General features: G+C 36.4%; 1 pseudogene; it reads right to left on the bottom strand.

The window, feature by feature from the left end:
* The window catches only part of LOC113351807, a 47,116-nt pseudogene that overhangs the window by 21,016 nt on the left and 5,337 nt on the right, over positions 1-20,763 (bottom strand).

Genomic DNA, 20,763 nt, shown 5'->3' with positions numbered 1-20,763 from the left:
GAAACCTTCAGTCCGGTTATCAAGCCTGTTACTATTCGTTTGGTTTTAAGCGTTGTTGTCTCTTGTTCTTGGCCTATTCGTCAGTTGGACGTGAAGAATGCTTTTTTGCATGGTTTCTTGGATCAAGAGGTCTACATGTCTCATCCTCCAGGGTTTGTCGACCCAAGATATCCTAATCATGTTTGTAAGCTGAATAAGGCTATCTATGGGCTAAAACAAGCTCCCCGAGCTTGGTTTCAACGGTTTACCTGTCATATCTCCGAATTGGGTTTTGTTGCTTCCAAGTCAAATATTTTTTGTTTGTTCAAAAAAATCCCACTAGTGTTATGTTACTCCTTTTATATGTGGGTGATATTATTATCACAGGGTTTGACTCTCGCTATTTTTCTCAACTGTTAGTGGCTCTCAAGCAACAATTCTCTATGACAGATTTGGGTGATCTATATTTTTTCCTTAGTATTGAGGCTCAACGGTCTTCTTCTGGTCTTCATTTATCTCAAACACGTTATACTCTTGACATCCTTTAGCGTGTTGATTTATTGACTGCAAAACCAGTTTCTACTCCTATTGCCGCAGGTTCAAAAATGTCATCTCATGAGGGTACTTTATTTCATGATGCTACTTTATATCGCAGTTTGGTAGGTGCATTACAGTATTTAACAATGACTAGGCCGGATATTACTTATGTCGTTAACCGGGTTTGTCAGTTTATGCATGCTCCTACGGATATTCATTTTCTTGCGGTAAATAGAATTCTTCGTTATCTCAAAGGCACGTTAGGCCGAGGTTTATTCTTTCGGCCATCCGCCTCTTTTCAAGTTTCTGGGAGTTCTTCTCATACTATTTATGCCTATAGTGATGATGATTGGGATGGTAATCCCGATGATCGTCGTTCCACAGCTGGTACTTGTGTTTTTGTTGGTCCTAATTTAATCTCTTGGTCTTCAAAGAAACAACCTACGGTTTCTCGCTCTAGTACAGAGGTTGAATACCGTGCCTTAGCTCTTGCTACAGCAGAAGTTATTTGGATCCTGTATCTCTTGCAGGACTTGGGTTTATACATCAAGAAACCACCTATTTTATTTTGTGATAATATCAGTGCTACATACGTGGCTTCTAATCCTATCATGCATTCTCGTGGTAAACATATTGATATTGACTATCATTTTGTTCGAGAACGTGTTGCTCGTGGCTCTTTACTTGTTCGTTACATGCCTACTCAACATCAACTTGCAGACCTGTTTACCAAAGGACATCTCAAGCCACGATTTCATTATTTATCGTCCAAGCTTTCACTGCGGGATACTCCACGTTCAGCTTGCGGGGGGATGGGGTGGGCTGGGGGGGGGGGGGGGGGGTGTGTTAACACAATACACCGTTGGTGTGACATAGGACCATCTTGCTGTCTATAAATAATGTTTTACCTTATTATATCTCATTGATTACTTGCCTAAAGGGCAACCTATGTACTTGATTAATATAAATAGATATCTCAACCCAGTTTAGGGTTAAGAGTTCATACAACTTTATAAACAATAAAAATCCAAAGTAGTGAAGAACCACTTGTGTGCATTTATATTGAACGAGTCTGCCTCCTCCACACCATCAATGAAGTGCCTAAACTCGGGGAAAATACAAGCACTTCCATCATACGCCGCATCCACATGAACCCAGATACCGTACATTTTGTCAACCTCGCAAAGGGGACCAATATGATCTGCTGCTGTTGATGATGTTGTTCCAACGGTAGCACATAGAAATAATGGAACTAACCTGGATTCGATATCAGAAAGAATCGTCGATTGAAGTGAATTTGGAGAGAGGCCTAAGTTTGTAGCCTTGGATGTCGCTATAGCCCAGAAGTTCATAGGGTTGATACCGGCAATTTGGGCAACTTTTTGTAGTGCGCAATGAGTTTGATCAGAAGCATAGAAAACTAGCTTGTTGATATTTTTTCTACCAATTTTGTTCAACTTTTATATCTTGCTGCGTGGTGGTAGCGCATCCTAGCTGAGAAATTTCCTTTTTATAGTTTCTTTTATAGAGTGTTTGTAATTCTAAAACCGTCAATCCGTCATGTGTGTTTCATGAGGTGAAAATCGATTTTTTCACCAAAGGTTAGTTCATAGAATTAGCAACTTCATAAAGTAACCTTTCGAATTCCTAATAAAAACAAAACAACAACTTGCGAATCAACCTTGAAAGATTTTCAAATAAGGAAACAAGCATGCATGGGAATTGAGGAGGTAAATATGAAGGTGTCAATTTCGAATATTTTCAAAAATAACAAGACGAGGAGGAGAACAACAAATCCAATTTAGGAAGGAATCATGTGAAACGTTGTGAGATTTGAAGCTTATAAATTGAGGGATTCATCACTTCACCACATTTACAACTAAAAGAAAGAAATTTTGAAAACTTTGAGAGGGTGAGTTAGCAAAGAAAAATGAAGATTTTTCTAGTTTTCTTGTCCTTCATCTTAGTGGCTTGTTCTTCATCTCACGGAAATGAGAATAATATTCATGAAAATTGGGTACCAGTTAATACTAGTTCTTCTTCTTCTGCTACTACTACTAACAGTAGTAGTACTAATTCTTCCTCTTCTACTACTTCTGCTACTAGTAGTAGTAGTCTTGCTGTTTATTCAGGAGATTCGAAGAATTCTGATCATGAATCTCGGGTTACACATCGTGGAGTATATCTCTTACGGTGTTTTTGTTGTTAGTGTTGGAAAACGATTAATAAAATATGATTTTTAAATTTTTAATAAAAATTATAACTTATTGTTTTCTTTTGTGAATGAAAAACTTATTAGTCCCACACCGTGGAGTTTCCACTTTTTAATTGTTTTAAGAGACTATATAAGCTTTTTGGTCCCACATCGGGGAGTTCATCATTTTAAGTTGTATTATTCCATTACATAAAGAAATTCACTACTTTTGTAAAATCTATTGGAAATGGGATTCTCTATTTTTTAGAGAGACCCCCAAGGGAAAATATTTTATAGTGATTTCTTTAACGTTCACGATTTTCCTTAAGTGTTTTTTTTTCCGGAGTTGCCAAGCTCAAGTTGAGATATCCATCATGTGAGGGATATATCATCACTCTTGAGTGTAGCCGGGCGCTAATGTGTTAAGGGCAGCGTGTTGAACACGTGACTCACTCTGTTTTCCCAAAGTTTTTTCTTGTTGCTGTTTCGGAGATTGAGCTAAGTATCAATTACTTTTGCTTATCTGATTTTTCCTTATTTTGATTATTGCACCCAATAATCTTAAGACATTATAATTCGTAATAATCATAGATATTAATTGTGAAGTGAAAAACAAAAAAACAAATTTTTGGTCAGTTGTAGAGTTTCGAATTTATCTTTTAACCTAGAAGGAATCTCGATGAACCCTTTTGACATAATATAGTAGACATCATGATAGTTACCCACACCAAATTTCAGAATTTTTGGAGTTGTAAAAGTTTTTCTTTTTGATATTTTACAAAACAGAGAAATGTTCCTGAAAAATTCTAACGAGCAGAAATTTGTTGTTGACTAATTAATTTTTATGGGGTAACCATGAGTTTTTTGAAATGGTGATTCAAACGAAGTTTGTAGATCTAGATGTTATCTTCAAAACTCATATTTTATTTTCCGATTCGGAACTAAGGTTTGTGAGATGTGGTGTATTAGGTGATTGGGAAATTACCGTGTCTGTGGTCAGAGTATAAACGAAGATTGTGACATGAAATTGAAAAGGGACATGGCTACCAGGAGCATGTGGATGAACACAAGTCTTCCAAAGATGACAAAGGAAAGAACATCAAACACAAATCTAAGTGTAGTCTTCATAAGAAAGGTATGTTTCGTAAAACTGAATCCGACATTACTTTAATTAAGGGTGATTGTTATGTTTGTAAAATTTCTGGCCACAAGGAAGTAAAGTGTAGACAACATAAAAACCTTAATAAGTAGGAAGTTAATGCTAATTTAGTTAAAACAAACTAGAACGAGTTCAGTGGCATGATGTCGAAAGTTATTTTAATAACCAATGTGAGAGACTGGGGTGGACTCTGGAGCCACTAAGCATGTTTGTTGAAACAGAGACCTGTTCACCTCTTATAAGAAGATAAGGGATGTCGAGAAACTCTTTATGAGTAACTCATCTGCGATAAAGGTTGCATAAAAGGAAAACGTCGAGCAGAAGCTCATATCTGTAATATTCTCACATTGAATGAAGTTTTCATGTTCCGATCATATGCAAAAATCTTATATCCTATTCTGTTGTAGATGGTAAAATATTTAAAATTTTAATTGAATCTGGAAAACTTGTTGTAACTAGGAAGTGATTTTTTAGGAAAGAGTTATAGGACTTTGGGTATATATAAGCTTAACGGAAAAACTGATGAAGTGAACATAGTTGATTCTTGTGCTTTCTTTGTGTGACTGAATGTTTTGCGCGGTAAACTTCGAACCGTAAACTTATAAGTCAATGCTTAAACTGGCCAGCGTAGGATGCGTACCCAAATTTAGTTTGGATTTTGAACACAAAAGTGAAATCTGTGTAGAACCAAAAAATGCTATAAAATCTTTTAGCACAAATGTTCAGAGAAATTCTAAGCCCTTAGAATTGATTCAGTTAGGCCTAGTTGACATGAGTTCAACCCAAAACCACTATGGTAAAAGATGGTTTATAACTTTCGTAGATGATTGTACGAGGTACTATCTTGTATACTTGCTTAGGGATAAGGATGATGCCTTAGAATCCTTAAGATGTATAAACTTGAAGTTCAAAACCAATTATAAGCCTTGAACATAACAACCGTATCCTTAAGGAGATGAAATTGCCATGTTGGTTAGTTCAGGATTACCTGCGGCCTTGGGGGGGGGGGGGGGGGGGGGGAGGCAGTCCTCTTAAATAGTATATCCTGAAAAAAGTACCCTTTTAAGGATCAGATGAAACTCCATATAATTTATAGAAAGGTAGATGACATTCTTATGAATGTGTCAAAGTGTGGGGGTGTTTAACTAAGATTGTCATTCATCTTCCTAAAAGAACTAGATAGAAACCAAAATTGTTGATTGTGTCTTCATATAGGGTATGCTGAGTATACTTCTACATATAGATTTTTGGTTGTGTATTCTGATTTTTACTGACTTTGGTGTCAATATTATTACGGAATCTAGGGATGATGAGTTCTTTGAACATGTTTACTCTTAATCATGTACCTCATTAGAGATGTGATGTTGATCCTCTAGATTTATTTTCAAATAGTCAGAACTTATATTAAAGGAAGATGAAGTTGAGGTTGAGTCTAAGAGAAGTAAAACAATTAGAATTGAGACTTCTTATGAAGCCGACTTCATAACATACCTAGATTAGTCTGAGCCCAGACTTGTAAAGAATCCTTGACATCTACTGAAACTCCATTCTGGTAAGAAGCTTCCTTTAGTGAAATGGACTCAGTCCGTTGGAACCAGACTTGACCATGGGATGTGAATGAGTTTCTAAGAGGAAACGTTAGATAGATGGAACTGTGGAAAAATATTAGGCTAAGTTGGTAGCTAAAGGCTATAAACTAAAAGAAGGTGTAGATTTTCTTGATCCGTATTCACTTGTGACGAGAATTACTTCTGTCAAGATGCTAATTGATATTGCTGCCATAAATAAATCGGAGATACATCAGATGGATGTTAAGACAGCTTTTCTAAAACCGTGAATTAGATAAAGAAATTTACATAGACCAACCTGATGAGGACTTTGTAGTGAAAGGTTATAAAGACAAAGTTTGTAAGTTGAACAAATCTTTATATGGATTTTAAAATAACCACTTAAACAGTGACATGGGAAATTTGATCATGTGATAATGTGTAGTGGATTTAAGTTAATGAATCTGACAAGTATATTTACAAGTAACTTGTTAAGGATGCCTGTGTGCTTGTATGACTGTATGTTGATGATATGCTTATACTTGATACAAACATAGATGTGATTAATTCCACTAAAAACATGCACTGAATGAGGACGTTGACTTGAAAGACTTAGGAACTTTTGATGTAATCTTAGGGATGAGGATTAGAAGATAATCAAACATTTATAGTCTTAGTCATTCTCATTATGTTGGATTTGTGCTTATGAGATACAATCAGTATGATTGTAAGCCTGCGTGTACTCCATACGATTCTTCTTGCAGACTCGAGAAAAATAAGGGTAATGGAGTATCTTAACTTGAATACTCAAGAGTTATAGGATGCCTGATGAATTTAATGAACTGTAGGAGTCCAAACATTGCCTATATTGTGAGTAAGTTAAGTAGATATACTTGTAGTCCAGAGCAAGAGCATTTGGATTCCCTTAGTAGAGGATTATGGTACCTAAAATACTATATTACCTTTTGTTTAATTTATGAAAGGTATCTTGTTGTCCTTGAGGGACTTTGTAATGCAAACTGGATAGTTGACTCAGAGGAGTCTAAGTCTACGAGTGGATATGTTTTCACTCTAGAGGTTTTATTTTTGGAAGATTTCCAAACATACTTATATTGCTCAATTCATTATGGAATCTGAGAGTATTGCGTTAGATAAAGCACGAGAGGGGGGCGAGTGCCTAAGATGCTTTTTAGAAGACATTCCTCTTTGGCATAGGCATGTGCCAGCTATATCTATACATTGTGTTATCCAAGCTATAATAGCTAAAGCTAAAAATAACTAATCTCAATCGGCGTTATTTCAATTGATTGGATAAAGTCCAAGGAGAATATCGTGCAACCTTTGGCGAAAGGTTTGTCCAAAAAGATAGTTAGAAATGTATCGAGGGGGATGGGGCTTAAGCTCATAAATTAAACTTGCCATGAAGGATACTCAACCTTGTTGACTGGAGATCCCAAGATCAAGGTTTCGAATGAGATAACTAATTTGTGTTGGGTAAAGGTAAGCACTATAAGAGAATTTCATTCTCTGTCCCTTCCCTATGGTGTAGACGTGATAGTGTGACTGCATGTGAAGGATGACTTTTAAGAAATCTTAATGAGTTATATAGTTTAAATTTAAGATTGCAGTGGGGTGTAGCAGTAACACTCTTTATGGAAACTCACCTATCTGAATGAGGAAGTGGGGCCGTTTCCTATAAGAATATGAGCTTTGATTCTCTAGAGCATTCTGAGAAACAAGATATGTCCAGGGCCAAATTGGACAAAACAGCACGAGCTTGGCAGATACCTTGGAGATATCATCCGTGGTCGTTATCGAGAATTACATCAAACGCTAGCAGTTCAAGACATAATTCACTGTCTCTAGCAAGTAATTCCGGTAATATCTCACTAAGCAAAGGTTCAAGACCTCATGGACACCTCTGCCTAAAATGGTAATTCCTGCGCTTTTTATGTGATTTTCGTTTTGATGGTTTTGGTATTTGTTAGAGCATAGCTCGGTCAACCTCGCATGCGTTGCTATCTCAAGTATGTTTGTCAATGTTAGTGATCAAAACTATGAGTCTTGATTTCTAGCCTACATAGCTAAGTCTCGGACTAGGATAGAAAAGTGTAGTTGAGATCAAGGACTTCATGGCAATTCAACGACAACGACAAAAAGGTATGTGGAGACTTGAACTTATTTATCACTCAAAAGTCTATTTATTCTATCTCTTACTTCTTATGAGACAAAAGTCGTATGCTATATAGACTAGATCATACACATTTGACATTTCGAGTTGAGCATTCATTGCTTATATTTTATCTCGAAATCGTGTGTTGGTAAAGCGTTTCGCTTTGATCAAGTTTATCTTCACCTAGTGACAAAAGTCATGAAAAGTTTCAATCACTTTGAGAATTGCTCTGACGTGAATCAGTCTGTGAATAACGGCTACATAGCGTCCTCTGAGAATGTCTCAACGATTGAAATGAGAGTTTAGATTACATAACCATGTATTCCTTGAACCGAAGTTTTCGAACTTTGTTGATCAAGAAAAATCGGGAGGATTGTGGAATTGGCTTGCCAAGTCCGTGAACCCAATTCGCAGACTCAGTCCGCGAACTGTCGGAAGTTCTCGACCGAGAATTTCTGCTGGATTTTCCAAAACTCGTTTGTGTGCGAAGTCCGCGAACTGGCGGAAGTTCTCTTTCCGAGAATTTCTGCTGAGTTTGGAAAACTCAACCGATTAACTTAAGTCCGCGAACTTGTTTGTGAACTTAAGAGGTTATGATCTAAAGATGTGCTCTGAACATGAAACATTAAATTACTAAGGAATGCTTTATGCAAACCGTGGCTATAATGTTCATGAGCCGATTCAATCGAATCGAATCATCTTTGTTTCAATTGTGTATTGTGTAGTTACATAAGATCTCATAGCAATTGAACAACTCTTTAACTAGTTCATTTGAGTCAATTGAAATGGTTATGGTGAAGAAGAACAAGGTTAATATGAAATGCTCATATGGTTAACCTTTTGGGTTACTATGTTGAACCAACAAACACGTACACGTTTGGGCATGGTTTTCACAAACCTAGTAAACGTTTACCCAAGTGTGTGTGACAAGCTAAGTTTTCGATCAAATAGTTGAGAAATATTAGCTTGAATCTAAATCAGGTTTTCATCTAACGGTGAATAAGGATTGCTTTGTAACTAAGGCAAAACCCTGATTTGGAGGCTATATAAAGGAGACATCTAGCATTGTGCAAAACTAATCCCCACACGTCTGTGTGATACTAGTGCGCTCGCTAGAGTTGATTCTCCTTTAACCTTTGGTTTTCTTCTCTAAAACCATGTTAACGACTTAAATACTTCATTGGGATTGTGAAGCCAGACCGATACTACTTTTATCGTAGTTGTGTGATCTGATCTTGCATCTTCTATCGTACGAGTACAATCGATTGATTGGCTTGATATTGTGAGAGTTCTCCGATAGGCAAGATAAAGAAGTCACAAACATCTTCGTCTCAATGTTTGTGATTCCTCGACAAACCGTCTGTGTAGTCAGGAAGGATTGTAGAGAGGTGATTGATTAATCTAGGTTTTTCTTCGGGAATTTAAGACCGGATTATCAATTGGTTCCTGTTCACCTTGATTTTATATCTTAAGACGGAACAAAACTTAGGGTTTATCTGTGGGAGACAGATTTATCCTTTGATATACTTTTCTGTGTGAGACAGATATGTTTATTATCAAGTCCATGATTTTGGGTTACAACAACTCTTGGTTGTGGGTGAGATCAGCTAAGGGAATCAAGTGTGTCGTATCCTGCTGGGATCAGAGGCGTGGGAGTACAACTGTACCTTGGATCGGTGGGAGCCTGATTGGGGTTTCACTATAGTCCAGTCCGAAGTTAGCTTGGAGTAGGCTAGTGTCTGTAGCGGATTAATACTGTGTGTATTCAATCTGGACTAGGTCCCGGGGTTTTTCTGCATTTGCGGTTTCCTCGCTAACAAAATTTCTGGTGTCTGTGTTATTTCTTTTCCGCATTATATTTTATATAACTGAAATAATGCAGGTTGTGCGTTTGTGATCATCAATTGGAAATCCAACCTTTGGTTGTTGATTGATATTGATTGATCCTTGGACATTGTTCTTTAGTACCGTCCAAGTTATTCCTTTTATTTGATAAAGACTCGCTATTGTTTTTAGCTTGAGTAAAAATCAAATCAAGAGAGAGATATTAACTCCTTGAGATACTTTTATCTAGATTGAGTCTGACTGTCTAGTTGATTCTCTAGCAAAGTATTTCAGAGTTAGTCCATACAGATTGCTAATCTAAATATTGGGTGGTGTTGTTAGACCCCCACTTTTTCAATTGGTATCAGAGCAGGCAAACACGTTAAGACCTAACAAGTCTGTGTTTGTAGCGATCTGACTCTATGGACATAAGTGATATATCTGTGAACGTACCACCAGTCTTCGATGGCTCCAATTACTTATGGTGGAAAATTGCTATGCGAGCTTTTCTTTAATCGCGTGATTTTCAATCATGGGTGTATGTGGTGAATGGTTATGATGCATCCGTTTTTGCAGCTGGAGACGGAACTGTTCCCAAGAATATTGGTGAATATAATGCTGCTGAGATTCTTGCTGCAAAACAGAATTCCGAAGGGTTAAATGCTATCATACATGCCATTACCCCAAGTCTTCAACACCATGTATCTAATTTCACTAGGTCTAAAGATGCTTGGGATATCTTAGAAACCGTATTTGAAGGAAACTCCAGTGAAAAGGAAGCTAGGATTCAAAACCTTAATTCCGATTGGGAGAACCTTCGTATGGCAGATGAAGAAACATTTGATGAGTTTAATCACAAAGTGTCTGAAATTGTTAATGCATCTTTTGCATTGGGTAAGACTATTCCTGAAAAGGACATTGTGATGAAAATTCTCAGATCGCTGCCACCTAGATACGAGTCTAAGAAGCATGCCATCGTTGAAGGGAATAACCTCAATAATCTTTCCAGAAACACCTTGGTTGGGAAGCTAAAAATCTTTGACCATGAGCATACATCTAAAGTCGGAAAGGATGTTGCCTTTAAAACATAGAAGAGCACTAAATTACTTGCCAAAGGTAAAAGTATTCATGTCTCTAAGGATGATTAGTCTGAGAATGATTTTTCAGATGAAGACCTTGACAAGTCGGTCTCCTTGATCACAAGACAGTTTAGGGATCTTCTGTTGAAGAGAAGTAAACTGTTTTCAAGAGACAAACCTAGGTCATCAGACAAACCTCACGGTCGCATACCTCCTAAAAACAGGCATGCTGACGAGGCTGAATACGAGGACATGCCTCGGTGCTTTAAGTGTAAGGGTTTTGGCCATTTTGCTAACGAATTCCCAAATTGTAGAAAATACAGTGGGAACAAAGTTCTAGCTGTAACACTTGATGAAATGTCTGAAACCTATGATTCCGATGAAGATAGGAAATCAAGTGTAGGGCTCCTTGGTGAAAACATCGATTTTTATACTTGCAGCAATACATATATCAACCTCAATGGGTTCGGAGAAGAAGGAAACCCAATCAAGCTGAAAGATTATCTAACTGGAAACCCTGTCAGTAATGTTTCAGAATCTACTTTATGTCTAGCTGCTTGCACATCTCAGATGCCTGAATACTATCCAAGTTTGACGTGCTCGTTTTGTTCGATGAAGGGACACAAACTATCAAGGTGTTACAAATACAAGCACCAAATAAGGCACGCCAGCAAACTCCAACGAAGAGCAGATCGATTAGCAAGGAAGCTGAAACTTGCTCAGAAGACCGCCGAGGTATGTAGGATCTTATCTTCGTCTAAGAAGTTGGTTTCCATGGATAGAGTAAGACCATTTGAAAAGAAAGTATGGTCAAATCGTTTTGATATACAAAAGTCTGAAGATTCCTCTCTTGAGGAAAATGGTGGACAAATTGTTGTTCACCACAACACAAATTAATTGTGTTGTTTGGCAAATCTTGTCTCATGTGCCTGTTCAAAAGAGACAAGATCATGAACGTACAGGCTTTAGAAAAGGGTGTTTTCTTAGGTTTGTTGTTTTCTGTCTATCAAATAAAAGAAAGGGTTATTATCGACAATTCCACTCTTTATAGGGTTTAGAGTTGAACGACCACGAACTTGTTTATAGGTTTCGAACCCTATATTCCTTTTTCCTTGATATTCCTTGTATCTCAAAAATCAGTTGGTTATAAATGTTCTCAAAGCATCATGTCTATGGAGAGAAAAGATGTCAACATGATTGTTAAATTTTCAATCAAGGAAAAAGAAAAATCTCCTGCAACTCCCTCCCTGAAAAGAAAAAGGAGGAATTCAAGAAAGCCAAAAACTGTGCCTTCTAACTCTCAGAAGTTTTCCAATGTTCTTGATGAGTTGAAGGAAGTAAGAAAGGAGATTCGTGAAATAAAGGCTTTTGTGTTAAAGTCCTTAGAAATTCAGAGAGCCCTGGTACGACATAATCAACCAAGACAGTTCGTTGATATTAACTCCTATCTTCGCGAACCGTATGTTCCAATGGCTGTTGACAACAAGGAGTTCGGGAATGATGCTGAATTTCTCAAAGGCATTGTCACTTAGGATGTCTTCTTTTTGGTTTAGTTGGAAGAATAACTAGTGCTTTGAATAACGATGATTGTGACTACACATAGCTATTTTTGTTTTCATCTTCTTATGTTATTTTTTTAGGTTTATTGGTTTTAAATTCTAAAAATATTTGGAGCATGATGTTATTGCAGTATTGATCTTTCTGATTTTGTGATATTGCAATTTGTTTATGGGATATGTATTGTTTACGTCCGTGAACTTGAAGGTCCCATATTGCGGTCAAAAGTAAAGTCGTTCATGAATCGGTATTCGTATTGATGAAAGGACGAATGGGCTTTTGATATTTACAAAAGTTATGCATATGCAGTCATGTATTTGATGGAAAATAGGATGATATCTTTTGTTTGACAAGGATAAAGTCTATTATGTCGTTATGATGGAAAATAGAATAGATCCTTGTATGTTATCCACGGTATTGATCTTCATTGATCCATCTTGTTATGTTTTACCGTGAAGGCTCCATTGTGTGTGTCTTATGTTGAGCACGATACAACTAAGTCAATTTTTCTTATTGGCTTGTTGGTTCTTCCATAAGATGCTATATGTCGAGCATTAGGAACTAAATTAATCAACCAGTTTGGTTATTTAGTTTGTACTCCATAAGTTTTCTTTCTTCTGTCGAGTACTTGTACGGTTAAGGTTGTCATATTCTATGATGAACTTAGTCGGGGTTCCATAAGTTATCTTATGTTGAGCCCAAAATAATTAAATTGATTACTTCGGTGATTAGTTTGGTTGTTTGTATTCCAATTAGATTAATTATAAGTTCTATTGTAATTAATCTTGTTGAGTTTTCATATATTCCACAAATTATTGTGTTGAGTATATGAACGGCTATACTAATCATGTCCTATTCGTTAATGTAGCCGTATATTCCGTAAGGTTTTCCTTATGTTGAGTATGTGAACGATTAAGTTAGTCATCTCCGTATGATTACCTTAGTTGTAGCTCCGTAAGTTTACTTATGTTGAGCACTTTCAATTAAATTGATCACTTTTGTGGTTTGATTTAGTTGAATTTTCAATTGAATTAATCATGGGTTTACTTGTGATTAATTTGGTTGAGCTTTGGATATAGAAAATCATTCCTATGGTTTTTGGTGTCCAATTTAAAAATCCTTCCTTTCCTTCGAAATTAAGGTCGCTCCTGTTGTTCTTTCGGGAATGACATTAAATGGGGGAGAGTTCTTTTGAACTTGTGCTTAATGGTAATATCTTGCGGGGTGTGCGGCTGTGGAAGTTTATAGGGGTTATCTTGTATCTTAAAACTCCTTTCTTCGGCTTTATGATTGCATCTAAATTAAGTTGGTATGTATCTCTTGTAGAAATTTCATTATGATCCCGTTCTTGTACCTTTGCCAATTTTATTGACAAAAAGGGGGAGAAATAATGTAGTTCACACTACAAATACATATGATTTTCGGATCATTGTGTAAGTGGGAGTGGTTTCCATGATCGAGATGAAGTATTGACTAAGGGGGGGTGATACATATCACCGTAGTATTATTGTTAAAGTCGTGATACAATTGGACTTTGATATAATACTATGACACTGTATAATAATGATCGAGAATCTCGATTTCTCTCATTGTTATAGCTACGGATCTTCAACAACGGTGATGCTAAACTTACAACCTTTGGGATCATTGGAGTACTTGGAAGGACGAAGATTTCAGGAAACGTTGAAGATTAGACTATGGAATAGGAGCCACTAAAGTTTATCTTTTTTGTATTCCATATGTAATAATAGTTTTGTCACTAAAATTGACAAAGGGGGAGATTGTTAGAGCATAGCTCGGTCAACCTCGCATGCGTTGCTATCTCAAGCATGTTTGTCAATGTTAGTGATCAAAACTATGAGTCTTGATTTCTAGCCTACATAGCTAAGTCTCGGACTAGGATAGAAAAGTGTATTGAGCTCAAGGACTTCATGACAATTCAACGACAACTACGAAGATCTACACAAGGAGCCGTGGAACTTCATCAACAAAAAGGTATGTGAGACTTGAACTTGTCTATCACTCAAAAGTCTATCTATTCTATCTCCTACTTCTTATGAGACAAAAGTCGTATGTTATATAGACTAGATCATACACATTTGACATTTCGAGCTGAGCATTCATTGCTTATCTTTTATCTCGATATCGTGTGTTGGTAAAGCGTTTCTCTTTGATCAAGTTTATCTTCACCTAGTGACAAAATTCATGAAAAGTTTCAATCACTTTGAGAATTGCTCTGACGTGAATCGGTATGCGAATAACGGCTACATAGCGTCCTCTGAGGAGTAGTAAATGAAAATAAGTTTATGGAGGAGGAGTAGTAGTAGTAGTAATTGGATTTGGGTTTTTTCTTTTAGTCTTCTTGAACTAATTAGTAAGTGATGTAGACGATGATTTCTTTACGTTTTGCAGTTGATTATCCAGGAGGTTTCATTATGGTGGTTGAATATATGGGTTCTTGAAGTTGAAGGGATAATCATCATCATAGTAGTATTATTTCGTAGTCGAAATCAATCAATGTTGTTGATGATATTTGGGTTGGATTGATCTTTGTAAACAAATTTGACATTGTTGATCGGCTAATATATATATATAAGTTTATGGAGGTGTAGTAATTTGGAAAGATGGATTGGATGGTGTTTACTGGTGAATTTTTGAGAATCACGGAGATGGTGGTAGGTGTGTTTTTAATTAATTTATTATTTATATTATCCTCTGTAAGAAGACAGTACAGTAAAACCTCTTCGGAAGAATACTCCATATAGGAATAAACTCCATATAAGAATAAAAATGTACGATCCCGATTTGGGCCAGTTATATTTAAGAATAAACTCCATATTGGAATAACTCATTATCTTTTCTGGTCCCGTCTTAAGGAACCTACCTCCATATGAGAATAATTCACATCATAATATAAATATATAGCACTTTTCATACATCAAAGTTTAAGTTGAAGATATTCTTGTAACCATATTACAAGTTCGTTTTGCTTCAAAATGGACTTTTTGATTTTTTGTGCTCAACTTAATATGAATATCTTCATACTCATTTGATCTCATTTGTCAATTTTCGATGTGATAATTGTGATGTATGAAAATCCTCATTTAAATAGTTTTTGTTTATAATTAGATACATTTTTTTTGTTTCCTATGCATATGCATGAATATGCCCAAATACACATATGAAACAAATTTATTTTGGTCTGTTCAAGTCAGACCTCCATATAAGAATAACCTCCATATAAGAATATTTTTTTGTGGTCCCTAGGATATTCTTATACATAGGTTTTACTGTATTTTGTATGAATAAAATTTCTTATTTTATTCACTACTCTCTCTCTTTATTTCAGATTTTATGCTTTTATTTCGTTTACATATCTGTCTTCATCTTGTTTCTCATTTCATGTCTGTGTTGAGAAAGTTGCTTTTGTAGATCTAAAATCATCAAGAATGTTACTGACAGTAGTATGATATTGCGAATTGGTGGTGCTTGTTGAAGTCTCTCTACCCTGAATTGCAATATGCTTACTACGAGGGAATGTGATAGCATATGATGTTTAGCTTTCAGCGATCACTTTATGATGGATTTTGCATCTGCATTTTCTCAGAAGCATAGACAACTAGCTTGTTGATATTTTCTATACCAATTATGTTCAACATTTTATCTCTTGCTGCGTGGTGGTAGCGCATCCTAGCTGAGAAATTTCCTTTTTATAGTTTCTTTTATAGAGTGTTTGTAATTCTAAAACCGTCAATCAGTCATGTGTGTTTCATGAGGGGAAAATCGATTTTTTCACCAAAGGTTAGTTCATAGAATTAGCAACTTCATAAAGTAACCTTTCGGATTCCTAATAAAAAAAAACAACAACTTGCGAATCAACCTTAAAAGATTTTCAAATAAGGAAACAAGCATGGATGGGAATTGAAGTAAATATGAAGGTGTCAATTTCGAATATTTTCAAAAATAGCAAGAGGAGGAGGTGAAGAAATCCAATCCAGGAAGGAATCATGTGAAACGTTGTGAGGATTGAAGCTTATAAATTGAGGCATTCAACACTTCACCACATTTACAACTAAAAGAAAGAAATTTTGAAAACTTTGAGAGGATGAGTTAGCAAAGAAAAATGAAGAGTTTTCTAGTTTTCTTGTCTTTCTTTTTCTTCATCTTAGTGGCTTGTTCTTCATCTCAAGGAAGTGAGAATAATATTCATGAAAATTGGGTGCCAGTTAATACTAGTTCTTCTTCTTCTGCTACTACTACTAGTACTAATTCTTCCTCTTCTGCTACTAGTAGTAGTAGTCTTGTTGTTCATTCAGTAGATTCGAAGAATTCTGATCATGAATCTCGGGTTACACATCGTTCAGAGAAGATTGCGCCACATGGTTTTACTAGTCCTTTGAAGAAAGGCAAAGGCTTGGATTTCCCTGATGTCCCATATTTTCTTGATGAACCCGCTCCCACACCTACCTGTTCACCACCACATAGTAAGTCGTCATCTAGCAATATTGGTTGGAAGATCGTTAAGTATATCTCTTATGGTGTTTTTGTTGTTAGTGTTGGAAACGATTAATAAAATATGATTTTTAAAGTTTTAATAAAAATTATAATTTATTGTTTTCTTTTGTGAATGAAAAACTTATTAGTCCCACACCGTGGAGTTTCCACTTTTTAGTTGTTTTAAGAGACTATATAAGATTTTTAGTCTCACATCGGGGAGTTCATCTTTTTAAGTTGTATTATTCCATTATATAAAGAAATTTACTACTTTTATAAAATATATGGAAAAAGGGATTCTCTATTTTTTAGAGAGACCCCCAAGGGAAAATATTTTATAGTGATTTCTTTAACGTTCACGATTTTCCTTAAGTGTTTTTTTCCCAAGGAGTTTCCAAGCTCAAATTGAGCATCTACTGCATATGCTAGTAGTAGGTGTAGTAGGGTGTTTTATCCTGGAGATATCCGTCCTGTGAGGGCTATAGCATCACTCTTGAGTGTAGCCGGGTGCTAATGTATTAAAGGCAGCGTGTTGAACACGTGACTCACTCTGTTTCTCCAAAGTTTTTCCTTGTTGCTGTTTCAGAGATTTGGGGAGCTCGTCCGTTTCACGAATCGACCACTTCCATTATAAAGGAGCTAAGTATCAATAACTTTTTCTTATTTGATTTTTCCTTATTTTGATTATTGCACCCAACAGTTAGTTTGATTATGAACATTATTACTGTGTTATCTGCCTGCTGCCCCTCTCCATGTGGAGGTGGAGGAGGAGGATGAGGAGGAGAGGAAGCTAGCACCAGTCAACAACATCAATGGCAACACTTGTTTCTATTGTTGTTCCGGGACCACTATAATGAGGGTTACAAGTTCTTTTAGGAGGGGTCCAAGCGTTGATTTATTGTCTGGAGAGTAAATGAAAATAAGTTTATGGAGGAGGAGTAGTAGTAGTAATTGGATTTGGGTTTTTTCTTTTAGTCTTTTTGGACTAATTAGTAAGTGATGTAGATGATGATTTCTCTACGTTTTGCTGTTGATTATCCAGGAGGTTTCATTATGGTGGTTGAATATAAGGGTTCTTGAAGTTGAAGGGATAATCATCATCATAGTAGTATTATTTTGTAGTCGAAATCAATCAATGTTGTTGATGATATTTGGGTTGGATTAATGTTTGTAAACAAAGTTGACATTGTTTGTGAACACATAAATCTCGAAGCCATCCACATGTTCACGAACAATATTCGCATACATTCTAATTCTGAAATCGCACATCGTATATGTAAAGGGGATGATTATATCGATTCATTGACTCTAAGCCTTCGGGCTTGTCATTGTCTAGTCGAATATTATCATGAATAATGTTCGTATAAAAGGGGTAAACAGAGAATCAAACATAAATTTAAAGCACATGACGTTCAATGCTGAATGTGAAGTGCTGAAATATAAATGAGACAAAGATTTACGTGGTTCGGCACTAAGGCCTACATCCACGGGGTTGGTGTTTCACTATGTATTGGATGATTACAAAGATAGTCAAATGACTTTAGAGTACACATAGGTCTGTGGAAGTAGGGGGATCACTTACTCTTCCTCTTTCTCTCTCCTATATTCTCCTCTGTTTTCTCTGGATCGGTCGACCCCTTCTCTCTTAGTGGAGAGGGGTATTTATAGGGTTGGAACGTGGGTCCCACTTCTGAGGTGCCGTTGTAATCGTATCTTCTTGTGCTTTGTTCCCATTACGCAGGGGTCTTCGGCATATGCTGCGGCCTAAGCTTGAATACGAAGGGTTATCCTCGCCTCTTCCTCGAGCTGATTGACACGTGTATATCTCTTTGGTATTTAATGCGGGTAGATGGATGTCTGCTCGTGTCAGACAAGTGTCTCTTTGTCTGGTCACATCTGTGTCAGTCAAACTTCCTCTCAGCCGTTGATCTGGGATCTTCCTCGGGATTGGGTGTATTAACACCCAAGGGGTATTACCTGGTGCTCCTCTAAGCCATCATACCTCTGTGATCTTCTGTCCCTGACCGTCAGATCTGCTGACCGGTGGCATCTTCTGATGAGATGCTTGTTATCATGTTTTGATATCTTGTTTTTGCATGCCTTCCACGTGTCTCTTTCTGTACACGTGGTGGATGATGAAAGGTGTACATACATTGTTGATCTCCTAATATATATATATATATATATATATATATATATATATATATAAGTTTATGGAGGTGTAGTAATTGGGAGAGATGGATTGGAGGGTATTTACTGGTGAATTTTTAAGAATCATGGAGATGGTGGTAGGTGTGTTTTTAATTAATTAATTATTTATATTATCCTCTGTAAGAAGGCAGTATATTTTATATGAATAAAATTTCTTATTTTATTCACTACTCTCTCTCTGTTTGAGATTTTATGCTTTTATTTCGTTTACATACCTGTCTTCATCTTGTTTCTCATTTCATGTCTGTGTTGAGAAAGTTGCTTCTGTAGATCTGAAATCTTCAAGAATGTCACTGACAGTAGTATGATATTGTGAATTGGTGGTGCTTGTTGGAGTCTCTCTACCCTGAATTGCAATATGCTTACTATGAGGGAGTTTGAGAGCATAGGATATTTAGCTTTCAACGAGCACTTTATGATAGATTCTGCGTTTGCATTTTCTCAATATCACGGCATATGTTTCTCATGTTCCTTTTAATGGTAACTGCAAGATGAAACTTAGCTTATATAAAGACAACTCTCTTTATTGATGTTTAGAAAATCTCTCAAAACTAAACACAAGCTCTAATCTTACTCATATGATCAACCACAACTTTGGTGATCATATATATATAGAACTATGAATTCTTTTTCCTAGTCCTATTATCTTATTACATGTCTTTCCTTTTCTTAGAACTAGATGACTTCTAATTCCCTTAGGATTACATCAATTTCCTAATCTTGTCCTAACCAGCTTGTTAGTGACTTCTATGTTGAAGTTTAACCAACATTCTCCCCGTTAAGCTTCAAACTTACCCGTGACATATCTTGTACTCCAATCAGTTGTCTCATTTCTTCAAACTTGATCCGAGCTAATGCCTTTGTCAATATATCTGCTTTCTGCTCAGTTCCAAGTATGTGTTCTACGTTAATGACCTCCTTCTCTATGCATTCTCGTATGAAGTGATACCTTTTGTGAATGTGTTTCGTCTTCCCATGAAACACTGGATTTTTAGTGAGTGCAATTGCAGACTTAATATCAATCTTGATGAGAACTTTTTCAGGTTCTCTTCTTTTGATTTCACCCAATAATTCTTGAAGCCATATTGATTGTTTAGCTGCTTTTGTTGCGGCCATGAACTCAGCTTCACAGGATGAGAGGGCTACAGTGTCTTGCTTCTGTGAACACCATGTAATAGGTGCTTCTCCTAGATAAAATATATGACCAGTTGTACCTTTTCCATCATCTTGGTCAATATTATGACTGTTGTCACTATACCCAACAATTCCGTTTGATCCTCCTCGACCATACTTCAATCCATAGCTGATTGTTCCTCTTAGATATCTCAATATCTGCTTTATTACATCACCATGAGACTTGCGTGGACTCTGCATATAACGACTTGCTATTCCCACAGAGAAAGCCAAGTCTGGTCTTGTGTGTAACAAGTATCTAAGGCATCCAACATTTCTTCTATAACTCGTTGGATCAATCTCAGCTTCTTCTTGTGCCTTTGAAACTTTAAGTCCAAACTCCATTGGTATCTTAGTTGGATTACAAGTTTCAAGTCCTGCTTCTTTCAGAATTCTCCTTGCATAAGCTTCTTGTTTAATCTGAATCCCATCTACTCCTTGATGGACTTCTATGCCAAGGTAATAAGTGAGTTTTCCGAGGTCTGACATCTCAAACTTTGATGACATTTCTCTGTTGAACTCATTGATCACCTTAAGGGAGTTGCCAGTCAAAAATAGATCATCTACATAGACTGAAATCACAAGAAGCGTTCCCTTTTCTTCTCTTCTGTATACTGATGTTTCTTTAGAGCACTTAACAAATCTGATTTCTCTTAAGATTTGATCTAACTTTGTATTCCAGGATCGAGAAGCTTGTCTTAGACCATATAGAGCTTTTGATAACTTATAAACCTTATGCTCTTGTCCTTTTACTTCAAAACCTTCTGGTTGTTCAACATACAAATCTTCTCGCAATTCACCATGTAAGAATGTTGTCTTAACGTCTAAATGGTGAA

This window comes from Papaver somniferum, chromosome 2 (assembly GCF_003573695.1).
Source record: "Papaver somniferum cultivar HN1 chromosome 2, ASM357369v1, whole genome shotgun sequence".
NCBI classification, from domain to species: domain Eukaryota; kingdom Viridiplantae; phylum Streptophyta; class Magnoliopsida; order Ranunculales; family Papaveraceae; genus Papaver; species Papaver somniferum.
This window is presented reverse-complemented; position numbering and strand designations above follow the sequence as displayed.